Source organism: Eriocheir sinensis, unplaced genomic scaffold (assembly GCF_024679095.1).
Source record: "Eriocheir sinensis breed Jianghai 21 unplaced genomic scaffold, ASM2467909v1 Scaffold183, whole genome shotgun sequence".
In the NCBI taxonomy this organism is placed as follows: Eukaryota; Metazoa; Arthropoda; class Malacostraca; order Decapoda; family Varunidae; genus Eriocheir; species Eriocheir sinensis.
This window is the reverse complement of record NW_026111217.1, coordinates 87,482-99,540: the sequence shown is the minus strand read 5'-3', so window position 1 is coordinate 99,540 and position 12,059 is coordinate 87,482.

Sequence of the window (12,059 nt, the reverse complement as noted above, 5' to 3'; positions counted from 1 at the left end):
ACAAGAAATCAAAGCTATAGGACGTTAGTTTGAAAGATGAAGCGGTCACCCTTCTCAGGCACAGATTAAATGTAGGTGTACTTTCAGCAGGAAGGAAGGATAGATAATGAAAGCCAAAGATGAAAAAGTTTGACCAGACAGGGTGTCAGCACATAAGTGCAGTTTTCAAGGATGACAGGAGGCACTCCACCAGGCTCATGGGCTCAAAAGTTCTCACGCTCTATGGTTTAAAGTAGCAAGTGCGCTGCTGTGTTTGCTTCTATAACTAGTAGCTGTCAGAGCTGGCCTTAATGTGTTTGATGGTGTGTTGACAGAGGGGGGAGCCAGGCAAGGGGGACCAGAAAGGGGGCGGGGTGAGCAGCACACAACAGCAGCCTCCTCGTGCAAGCCTCAGAACAACCATCACATCAATCACCTCAGAAACTCTATTCATGTGAGTTTTGTATTACTCACATTAATTTTTGTTTCCTATTGTGTCAGCAAAAAAAAATGTAATACAAGGATTTGAAACGTGAAGAATGGGTGAATGTCACAGGGTGGCAGCACCAATTAACCCTTGATGCATGAATTCTAATGTCACATAAATAACATTTTTGCTAATAATAGCATTCATTGGCACCAACTAGACTGAAACTGACAACAACATATGAAATGAATGAATTTTTTTCTTCTGAAGGGACATTTCATTCTGAATCACTTATCACCCATATTAGCCATGAGGCAAATACAGAGACAAATATCATCAGTCTTCAATACATTCATGATTATAATTAAATGCTTCACTTCAATCATACAGAAAGTCATAACCAATGTGTAACACTGATACTTCATGAAACTACTAAACAAAAAAGCTGGTGTGAGAAAACCACAACGTACAGGGAAAGAATATGTGGGCAAGAAGTGGAAACTTGCCCAGACACCATCCATGGGGGTCTGAAGGGACAGGCACCAGGAACACACACACACGCGCACACACACACACACACACACACACACACACACACAATGTTGCCTGCCATCATATACATGAAGGCCATCTCAACTTGCTTCCCTCTAAGATCAAATCTGCTTAAATTCTCACTTTACAAAAAAAATATTCATGAATTACAAAGAAATTATTTGAAGAATTCAATGTGTAAATGTAGCATAGAAACAAAAATTGCACACCTAATGATGCACTTCCTTAATGCTCAAGACACAACAACAAAATTAACCTTGCAACTGCACAGAAAACCTGCAGAAAACATCCTAAAACAGGATGGCAAGTTTACAAGTCTAAATGTCAATCCACACCAAGTTTTGCAAATATCATCTGGTACAGAATTATTTTTGCTTAATCCAACTACATACACTTTATATAATGATTTGCGTGAGTGATGATTTTTTCTCATTAATTTTCATTTTTTTAGGAGCCTTTAAGAAACATGATCCCCGCAGCTACAGGTTTAAGGTGGCACTGTTGCACTTTTTGGCTCCCACACCCAGCTGTTTCTGTTGTGCATCTGGCGGGTGTAGTTACTCACCCCTTCAGCCCTTTTAAAAACTCACATGAGCAAAAGTCTAAAAGGATCTCCCTCACTTATCAGACTTAGTGTAGTCAAATGACCTAGTTCTATTATCTATTTCCCTTTTCAATAACAGTGTGTAAATGGTAGCAATAAAAACTATCCAGTGGAAGTGGAAGCACACAAGAAGTGGAAGAGAAGGTGGCCTGGCTTAATTACCCCAGAAGCCGAAGACGACACAGCTGATGTCAGTGTCCCTTTTCTCCTTCCCTGTCACTCTTGGGTGCCAGGAGTGTAAACTTTATGATGAAGTAAGTCTGTGGGAGTGAGTGTACACTGTGGAGGACACCAAGAAGAAAGAGAACGGCAAAAATAATGCCATTACAGACTCCCTCCTGGGTTGTGTGAAATAGTTTGCAGGCACAGATGACTAATGAGTGTTGTGTAAAGAGTTTGTAATCAGTCCCTAACATTGAAAATCCTCATTAAAAGATTTTTTTGCAAAATATGCTTCTGGCAAGGAGACAAGATTCCTTGCCTTAAATATTTAAACACTTGAAGGACATTTTCTAAAAACAACTTGATTTAATGTAAAGAACCTCAATAATAATGGGTTGATTAAATTTGAATGAATTTCAGTGATTTGACAAAAATATCAAATAAAAGGAAGATAAATTATTCTAACAGTTTTTTAGAAAACATGCAAAAAAGAATAATGAATATGAATAAAGCCGACTATCATTTCATTTTTTGTATAAAATTGCTCAAAACTATAAAAAAAAAAGTATGGAAAAATTTGAATGTTAGTAACTTTAAAGTACTTTCATGCGGTGCTGAATGGATTCTTCTTTTTGTGTGTTTACACATTTTTGTTTGTTTTTATTTACTAAGAAATTCTTGTAAGATACATAAAAATATTAATTATTTGAGCCAAGAAAATGCCCAAGAATGTTTGTTTTCAGACCTACTTTTGTGAAAAAAAATTCTTAAAAATTTAAATATTTTCAAATGTATCATTTGAGCTCCCTGTGGCAGGGACCAGCACGCCTAGCTAAAAATCCGCGGACCTGGATGTGATCCCGGAAAGGGCAGTTGCCATGCTGCTCACCAGTTGTTCACTCTCCCATTTAGGCTCCTCAATAAAGAGGCACCTGGGGAAACTTGCAGAAGGTTAACTGGTAACCTGGATGTCCAACTTGCCCACCCCTCAGGCATTGGGTTCTTTCCCAGCACATGCCCAAGGGCAGAAGTAATGGAGAGAGTGCCAACACAATGAGTAGCTATGGCAGATGTCCCTCACTTTACCTATACCTTAATAGATGATGGTAGAATCTAGTACAACAAAACAAAAAGAAAGAGGTACAGAATGGAGATGCACAAGGTTCAACTGAAGGATAACAATGGAACAATGGTGTGAAACTGGCTATTAAAAGGTTGATAATATATTGTATTAACACTAAAGGACAGGTGACAGGTCCTTCCACCTGCTATGCAAAGGATGGGTGATGGATTTTTTCCGGTCTGCTTTCACAAGCTTAATTTGAACTTGTCACAGGGATTTATGTGTCGGTGTGGCTCCTAGACTAATACACAGCTCACTCCCTCAGTCCTCAGTCTTCCATTGATAGCAGCCATGGCTGTACATGCACTTTTTGTTCCTCACACATCATCATTCTTTGCAAGAGGATAAGGAAAATAGAGTGCTTAGGAGTAGTCAACAAACTCGCCACAGGCCATCACCCCACCTCACGCACCACTCAAAACCCGAGCCTGAACGCCCAGAAAGTTAGTCCGCTTCATCACGGCAATACCAGCTGACCTAAAGACTCTGGGTTTAAAGCAGACTGGAGAAAAAGAATGGATATGTAAAATGAATGCTATTAAAATCAATCTAAGAAAGAATGGATATGAATAATGAATGATACTAAAATCAATTTATAGGTTCAGGCAAGGCTGAGGAACTGATAATGGAAGATGAGCAATTTCAGGGAAAACGTTAAAACGTGCCTGACTACAGAGGAGCACTTCTGTCTGCCATCCCTGCCCTTTAGAGGTTAAAGAGGTGATATGGTGGAGAATCAAGTAAAACTTAATAACATGAAAAGAAGTGAAAAAGTGCTGTGAAACAGGGAGAAAGCGTTGGAGAGAGAAATTAAGGACAGACTGAACATTATGAAAATATCCATTAAAAGATACTGTAGAAGCATCTGTAAACCTGAAGTGCAGGAACCGTGCATAGCTGGAATAACAGGAGTTCCTGAAAAATGGTGACGAGGCTTCACTTCTGCTCATTACATGAGGCATGTTAACCCACTGACACCCGGTGACATGAATTCCTTCACCCTCTTGGTGGCAGGAATTCTCATATTACGTCTTGTTGGCACCAGCTTCTATACAGAGACAGTACGTATGGGATAATACGCTATCTGGCAACTCTCCTTATTCACCTAACATCAACAACCAGATGCTTTCCTGTCCCTGCGATGAAAGGACATAAATATTTCACAGCGCTAATGTTCGGTTCCGTGGCTGGTGAGTCACTCAACACCCCGACAACCACTCTGCCAGGCCCACCCCAACCCAAATTATAAAACCTCAGCATCGCCTTCCAAGTTTCATTAATATTGACAACTTTGTCATAAATAAAACCCAATTCCGAGCAAGTGGTGAGCAAAGGACGATGCTGCGGCCATGGCCAGTCTGAAGATAATGGACAGGCCGCCTCCTGCAGCAAATATGACAACACTTCAGTGCTTCACTAGGCTGGCGGATGGTATCTACACAGGTCTAGTCTATTGCATTATGAAGAGAAGGGTTGACAATGACTAGGATATATGATTTACTCTATCAACTACTTTAGCTAAGATAAAAGGAGATAAAAAAAATCACCTACTTAGCAAAAAAATTGAAATCTAGCCCACGCGGGGTTGAAGATATTATTGTGATGCCCGAGGCTGGGAAGTCAACTCTCATGGAGGAAGAGCAAATCTATAAGGAGGGAAAAAATGAAGTGTGCCAATTTTCAAGGAATTACTCAGCTGAATTGTGGCTGGAGAGATATGCAAAGAGATTCAAATTAACAGTGCAGGTAAAGCTAAGACTTTAACCCGGTAGCTGTGGGGATCATGTTTTTAATGGTCCCTCCAAGCGAGAAAAATGAGAAAAAATCACCCCTCACACGAACCATTTCATAATATGTATCAAAGCATTTGTGATCAGATTATGTATTATCTATTTTGGGGGGTTTATATCATGGCACAAATTTGGCCCGTCGCTGCTACACGGTAAAGCCACAAATTTGGCCCGTCGCTGCTACACGGTAAAGCCACAAATTTGGCCCGCTGCTGCTACCAGGTTAAACAGTTAAACATAAGGAAAGTTTCAAGTGGAATGTTTTCAAACAACAGTTGAGAAAATGCCAACATAAGGGATAAAGTACAAAGTGTATCAACTCATCCACTGGTCAACCCCATGTTCAAGTTGACTTCCCCTTTATGGCTAAAAAACGAGTACAGTGGAACCTCGGAATACGAGTAACTTAGTGTACGAGTAAATTAGAATACGAGCATTTCAACTCGTAAAAAATCGATTTAGAGTACGAGCGATAAACTAGAATATGAGCAAATGGCAAGCATCCGCCTGTGACTGTTTTGAAAATCCCGCTGCAACTGCAATCTCGTGGCAGCCGCCAAGTTATTGGTCCCGAGCACATGTACACAGTCAGTGTTTGTCTGAGGTTGGGGGTGAACTGACGTGCTTTCTGAACACTTCGAGTATTTTCACCCACATAACACACAATGGCGCCCAAGAGGAAGACAGGTGCTACTGAAGGCAGTGAGAGAAGGAAAAAAGGATCAATAACAATAGAAGATAAGAAAGAGATCATTGAAAAGTCTGAAAGGGGTGTTCGTGTGTCTCAGCTTGCTATGCAGTACGGTCGTTCTACATCCAATGTATACGAAGTTGTATTGTTTGTGTAATTCTAAAAAAATATACCTATATATTTAATTTTTTTCAAAAATTTTTGGGCCTGGAACGAATTAAGTGGAACTCCATTAATTTCAATAGGAAAAGTCGTTTTAGAATACGAGTAAATTGGTTTACGAGCTCGGTCTTGGAACGAATTAAACTTGTATTCCAAGGTACCACTGTATGGTAGACCCCTCCTTTAGGGTACAAAAAATATATCCATTTTCCTCATACTTGCACTAGATTTTCAAGAATAACACAAATTATTCAGAATGCTGAATACAAGCTACAGGAGCAGTGGTGAGAAAGTGGATAACAAAAGCACAAATATAAGAAGTTGAATTCCGACGTTCTGGATCTTCAAGCAGCCCAGATTTATGATGATCATGTATTAAACCCCTCAAACCCCCAGTACAGGGGCACCCATTATTCCTTGCTAATGTAGACCACAGAATCTCAACAAAAACAATCAGATTAAAACCAACAAATCATAGCCCATGAGAATGCTCTGTAATAGCTGTTGATTAAGACTTTAGCAGACATGAGTATTATTTCAGAGATACAAGCTATTAATTTCTGGGAAAAGTTTGATGCCATTTTAACCCGGTAGCAGCGACGGGCCAAATTTGTGGCTTAACTGTGTAGCAGCGACGGGCCAAATTTGTGGCTTAACTGTGTAGCAGCGACGGGCCAAATTTGTGGCTTAACTGTGTAGCAGCGACGGGCCAAATTTGTGGCTTAACGGCCAAATTTATATATATTATGAAATGATTTTTGATGATTCATTTTCTCGCTTAGAAGGACCATTAAGAAACATGATCCCCGCTGCTACCGGGTTAAATGGACATGTTTGATACTTGTTACAATAAAACCGCTATGAAAGTGCTAAGGCTGATTTAATGGAGATGCTGCTCTGTGGTGTGGCTCTCAGCACCAATGACAAACACTGTGCCGTAGAGCATCATGGTCTTGGGAGGCAGCCACTCTGCTTGCTAGTTACATCAACCCCCGGATCTACTTATAAATTAACATAACTCACTCCTATTTCATTATCCAATCGCTTTGTGTACAAATGATAAGGATCTAAGAATGTTCAAGTAACTCACTCCTATTTCATTATCCAATCGCTTTGTGTATAAATGATAAGGATCTAAGAATGTTCAAGTAAATTTTGAGCCTTTTTTCCAGCTGTGGCGCATTCTCCACCATGAACTGAACGGTGGCTGGCGGGACATTCATAACGGGGCCAACATCAACAACACACTCGCCACTTTTACTCCTAATTATTTCCATTTTCTTCTCTAGTGATAAATCAGTGTTGATGTTAGCCTTGGGGGGTTGGATATCAGCCATGGTGCAGCATTACAAAATAATGCCAAAGAATGTTTGCAAGCAGACAATGACAAAGGAACATTGGATTTTCTTGCTTATTTCCATAAAATGTTGCTGCTGAAAGTGACACAATGAATAAGGGGAAGGAATAACGGGGACCCCCTCAAATTTGAAGACTCACCTACTCTACTGAATGTAAGTGATCACATAGTTACACAACATATTTTACCAGCTGATGAAAACTAGGTAGCTCAAGATATTAAACATCTTCTTCACATCAATTTTTCCATGAGGAAAGAAAATAGTGGCTTACAAGAGGCAGTCTTCATTAAACTGAGTTGATCAATGTGGGGACTATAAAAGATTGGAATATGAGTGGTTGAGAGATTATCTTAACTAGAGTCATTTTATTTTAAGGTGTTGTATTTTACAACTCTAAGCCCCGCCCCTTGCACCAAGGAGGCTCCGCCCCCTTCCACCTGATTGGCTGAAGCTTACCAATGGGAGTATATGATTCAGCCATATTACATATCATATATGATCGGGATTAACCCTCAGAGTACGGGCGGCGATATATATCTCTGGATGGTGTGCACGGGGAAAATTTAGGCATTTAAAAGAGGTGGAAATGGTGTCTTTCTTCTTTCCAATAATTGTATATTCATCTAGTATATGTGGTGCTGTAATAAAACTTCTCTCCTAATAATAATAAAAAAGTTATGACAGACAAAAATATTGCGCATTTTCTCGTGGCCGTGACGCGTCGCGTGGAAGCATCCCACTCTCTCTCTCTCCCTACCTACTTGCCCCTCCCTCCGCTGTCAATGTCACTACCATAGCAGTCATCAGAGTCACTGTCACTTTAATTCGCCCGCTCTCTACTTCCGCCCGGACCAGAGGAACTGCTTGACGTGTCACGAGACATGACAGATGTATTCTGAACAAAAGTGGAAAATGATCTGTGGCCTTCGGTAGGCTGCGCGCTGGAGACGAATGAGAGTGTGTACAGATGCCAGATGCCTCCACCATTCTTCTGAGTCAAGAACTGGCGGTATATTTGAAACATAGGGAGTGTAGAGTGTGATGATTATATATATGATCCCCGTATGGGTGGGGCGTGTGGTAGAGCACTTATATATATATACGATCGCCATAATCTAATAGTTAATCAGTGTGGTAGGCCTGAAAATAAATATTAACTATTATTATCTCAGTAACTACCAATACTGCACCTGCCATTAATTAAGATACAGCAATAACTAAAATATCATTTACGGCGAGGCGCGCATCACTGTTCCTCTAGCCTGGCCTAGCACACCAAGTGCAGAAGACATGAATTCCTGTATTTCCATTACTTCACACACCAATCTTTCACAAAAATAGAGTACAAGTTATCTATATAGTTCCTTGATACAGGGATATGTTTGATATAGCCATAAAGGTTTTTAGTTGTTGTTATTATAGTCTGCGGGTAACAGTTGCTGCGTCGTCTGCTTCGCCCTTTGCCACATTCTGTTCCGTCAAGTTTGTGCGCCTCATCCAAGCTACAACAACTGACTAAAACCGTTTATAGTTGCATCAAACGTATCCTTATGTCAAGCAATTGTCTTAAAAATATATGATTTTCTATTTTTGTGAAAGAATGATGTAGGAAATAATGGAGATACAGAACTTTGTCTTCTGCACTTTGCATGGCAGGCCAGGCCAAAGGAACGGTGGTACGTGCCTCGCTGCAAGGAATACTTTATGGCACGTGTAGTATTGTTAGTTATTTAGGTTATGATAATTAGTATTTATTATCATACCTACCACATTGGTTAATCCCCATCATATGACATGTGATATGACTCATTCATAAACTCTTAACGGTAACTTTCAGCCAATCAGTAATATCATTTTAAATAGGAACAGCATAATTCTGACAGTAAACACAAAGAGCCTACTAGAAATAAAGTTTAAAAGCTAGAGATAAATGGGAATAAATGTAAGGGAAGGCTTAGGGAGAAAAGTGAACTCTTTAAAAACAATAAAATGCACAATCTAGTGCTCCATAATGTGCTGATGAACCCAAATGAGTAAGAATGGGTGGATGGGTTTTAGGCATCTTGGTTCAGTGCCTTGCAAACACAGTATGAAAGGAGGCGTGCAATGAGAGGCACTGCACACGAGGAGAGTGGTGGCAGAAAGGAGGAAGGAGTAGATGGGTAAAAAAATATTCAACATAAATGTACTAACAAAGGCTTGATAAAAAGACATGAATATGATTGGTAGGAGTCAAGGGCTTAGTAAACATCCAATTGAAATATATAAAAATCCTTGAAATCATTAGCTGAACAAAAAAGAAAGAAACAAAACTGTCTGAAAAAATCATCATTTAGAGCTTCAAGTTCTGAGGCGGCTCAAGCACCACACACAACAAAGCCAGGTGTTTGGCTGCCAAAAAAGTAGCAAGAGAGAGGCAACATGCTGAAGGCAGTGGGTGGGAAAGGAAAGCCCCTGTAAAGGAGCAGGATGCCATACATGGAAATACTTGTAACTAAGGGAAGGAAGGAGAAAATCAACTGGAAGTTAAAATGTGAGGACAAAAACAAGTGAGGACTACTGTGACAGTCATCCTGAAGGGCTGCAGTGTAGGTGGCAGCAGGGCAGACACTAAAACAAGGAATACATTGTTATAAAGTATCACTTGGAACTTCTATTCAAAACAGGCGGTTTTCATTGGCGAGAAATCAAACAAGAGGATGTGAAAGTTATCCTTCCAGATATTATGTCTGGGCAGCATCACTGGCACAGGAGTGAGTGAGCTGCATCACTAACCTTTGCCTCACTGAAGCTGTCACGAATATGTAAAGCAAAACACGTCACTTTCATGGCATGAAATTAAAGTAGGTTTCAGTAAAAGGATTTATGATGCTGAAGGGTTTCTCGCAATGGAATGAAGCTAAAATATATATATATATATATATATATATATATATATATATATATATATATATATATATATATATATATATATATATATATATATATATATATATATATATATATTCTTTTTCTTTTTTGCTTTTTTTTTTTTTTTTTTTTTTTTTGGTAGTCTCCTGACCACATGCAGATTTTTATTTTTTATTTTATTTTATTTATATATGTATGTATGTATGTATGTATGTACAAAGTCCCCCGCTGCAGACACAGCTGGAGGGCTTCCACTACCAGATCAAATGCCAGCTGGGATTATAACTACCTACGAGGAGAGTAACTAGAAGCATGTTATTATGAGGCTGAAATGAGAGGACAAGAGCTTGCCATCAACACCCATTCCCTTCATGCACCGGCACCATGAAGACCAATGAGAGTGATGGTGGAAATAATGATGATTATTATGACAAGATACAAATTATATTAATAATAATAATAATAATAATAATAATAATAATAATAATAATAATAATAATAATAATAATAATAATGACTGATAATAATTATACTAATAATATAAATAATAATAATAATATCAATAATAATAATAATAATAATAATAATAATAATAATAATAATAATAATAATAATAATAATAATGATAATAATAATAATGATAACAACAAGTACAGCCAGATGTACGAAGAAAGGTTTAGCCCGTCAAGACAAGGTTGAGGTTCCCGGAAGGTTCAAAGGCTGTTACAGCCACACTAAAGCTGGCTCCCTACACACCTGAATATCGAGTCCATCACACTGGAAACTTTTCAGTGCATATTAATACAAAAATAATAATATTGTGTTCCAACAAAAATATTTAGAAATTTCTTGAGGAAGATGCACACAAACATGAAGAAGACAAATAAGCAGAATGACGGGAGGGAGCACGGGTCTGACACTCGGGTGCGGACACTGTGCTAAACTTTGATAGGCAAACGTACTAAAGCATATTTTTTTTCATCATACATTTTAAAACTTTTCAAAATTGTTAACTTCACAAAAATATTAAAATCTACTTATTTTCATTTGACGAGCCAGTTGAGGAACACGTCCTCGGGCAGGTATGGATGTGAACCAATGTTCGCAATGTAACGGGCAACCGCAAAATGGAAAACAATGGTCCCAATTGGCTAGAGAGAGAGGATGGGAGTCTTCAGGTACAACAGTTGGGTCAGTGCTGGCTGTTTCTCACTGCATTGAAACTGTAGCATACCAAGATGTGTTTTCATCTCTCTGCTGTAACCTCTAGTCATCACAAGAACTAAACATCAGTCACTAGGAAGAGTAGTGATGGACACACAACCACGTGTATACATGCTTGTATGCACACACACACACACACACACTCACACACACTCACACGCACCCACACCCACACACACACTGTGGTTATAAGAACATAGAGGCCACTGCCAGTGCCATGACAAAAAGACAGTCATATTCCCTTAACCTAAACTTATGATACTGTTCTCTGAATTTGTAACCTACTTTTTTTTTGTACTTTATGTGCTATATATTAAAATCCTACTTAATTAATCCAGCTGGCTTTATACAATAATGATTTCTAGTAAAAGACTACTGGCACTATACACTGTTAATCCAATAAAACACGGCAAACACACAACACCAAGAAGAATGCCTCGGAATCATGTAGGAAGCTCTCACTGTAAGGAATCATCACTCATCATGCTTAGATCACTGCTGCTATACATGTTGGCTGAAAATAAAACGCAGATATGCGTCTTCAATGTTGAGTTCAAAAGATTCACTCTGAGGAGTTTCCTGACTACTAATGCTGGTGAAAAATAAAAGTACTGATCATGTAAGCCAAGCTGTGACTGACAAAGTTTCATGGACTAACAGCTTAGAACAATGTATTTTTTCCACAGCTGAAAGATGATGTAAACAACCTTGTGATGAGAAACATGAACAGGAAGTTCCCACATGACATCACAGGCCCACACTAAGGGAAGTACTGGTAAAAAGGACTATTCCCAGAGAGCAGATTCTTGCCACCTAGCTCGTTTTGTGAATATACAGTTTCCTCACCTTTGTTGGCCTCAGAGCCAGCAGCAGGAGGCTGAAGGGAGGAGCGCAGCACACCAGCGTAAGTCTTGCTGTCCCTCCTGTCCATATCAATTGAACCAGTGAAACCGAAGGAATCAATGGATTGTGCCATGTTCTTCAGGCCAAGCTCTCCATGAGTGGTGGTGGACATGCGAAGGTTGTCTCTGAGGGAATACACTGTACGGTCTGGTGCCTCACCTCCTGGTGGCAGAC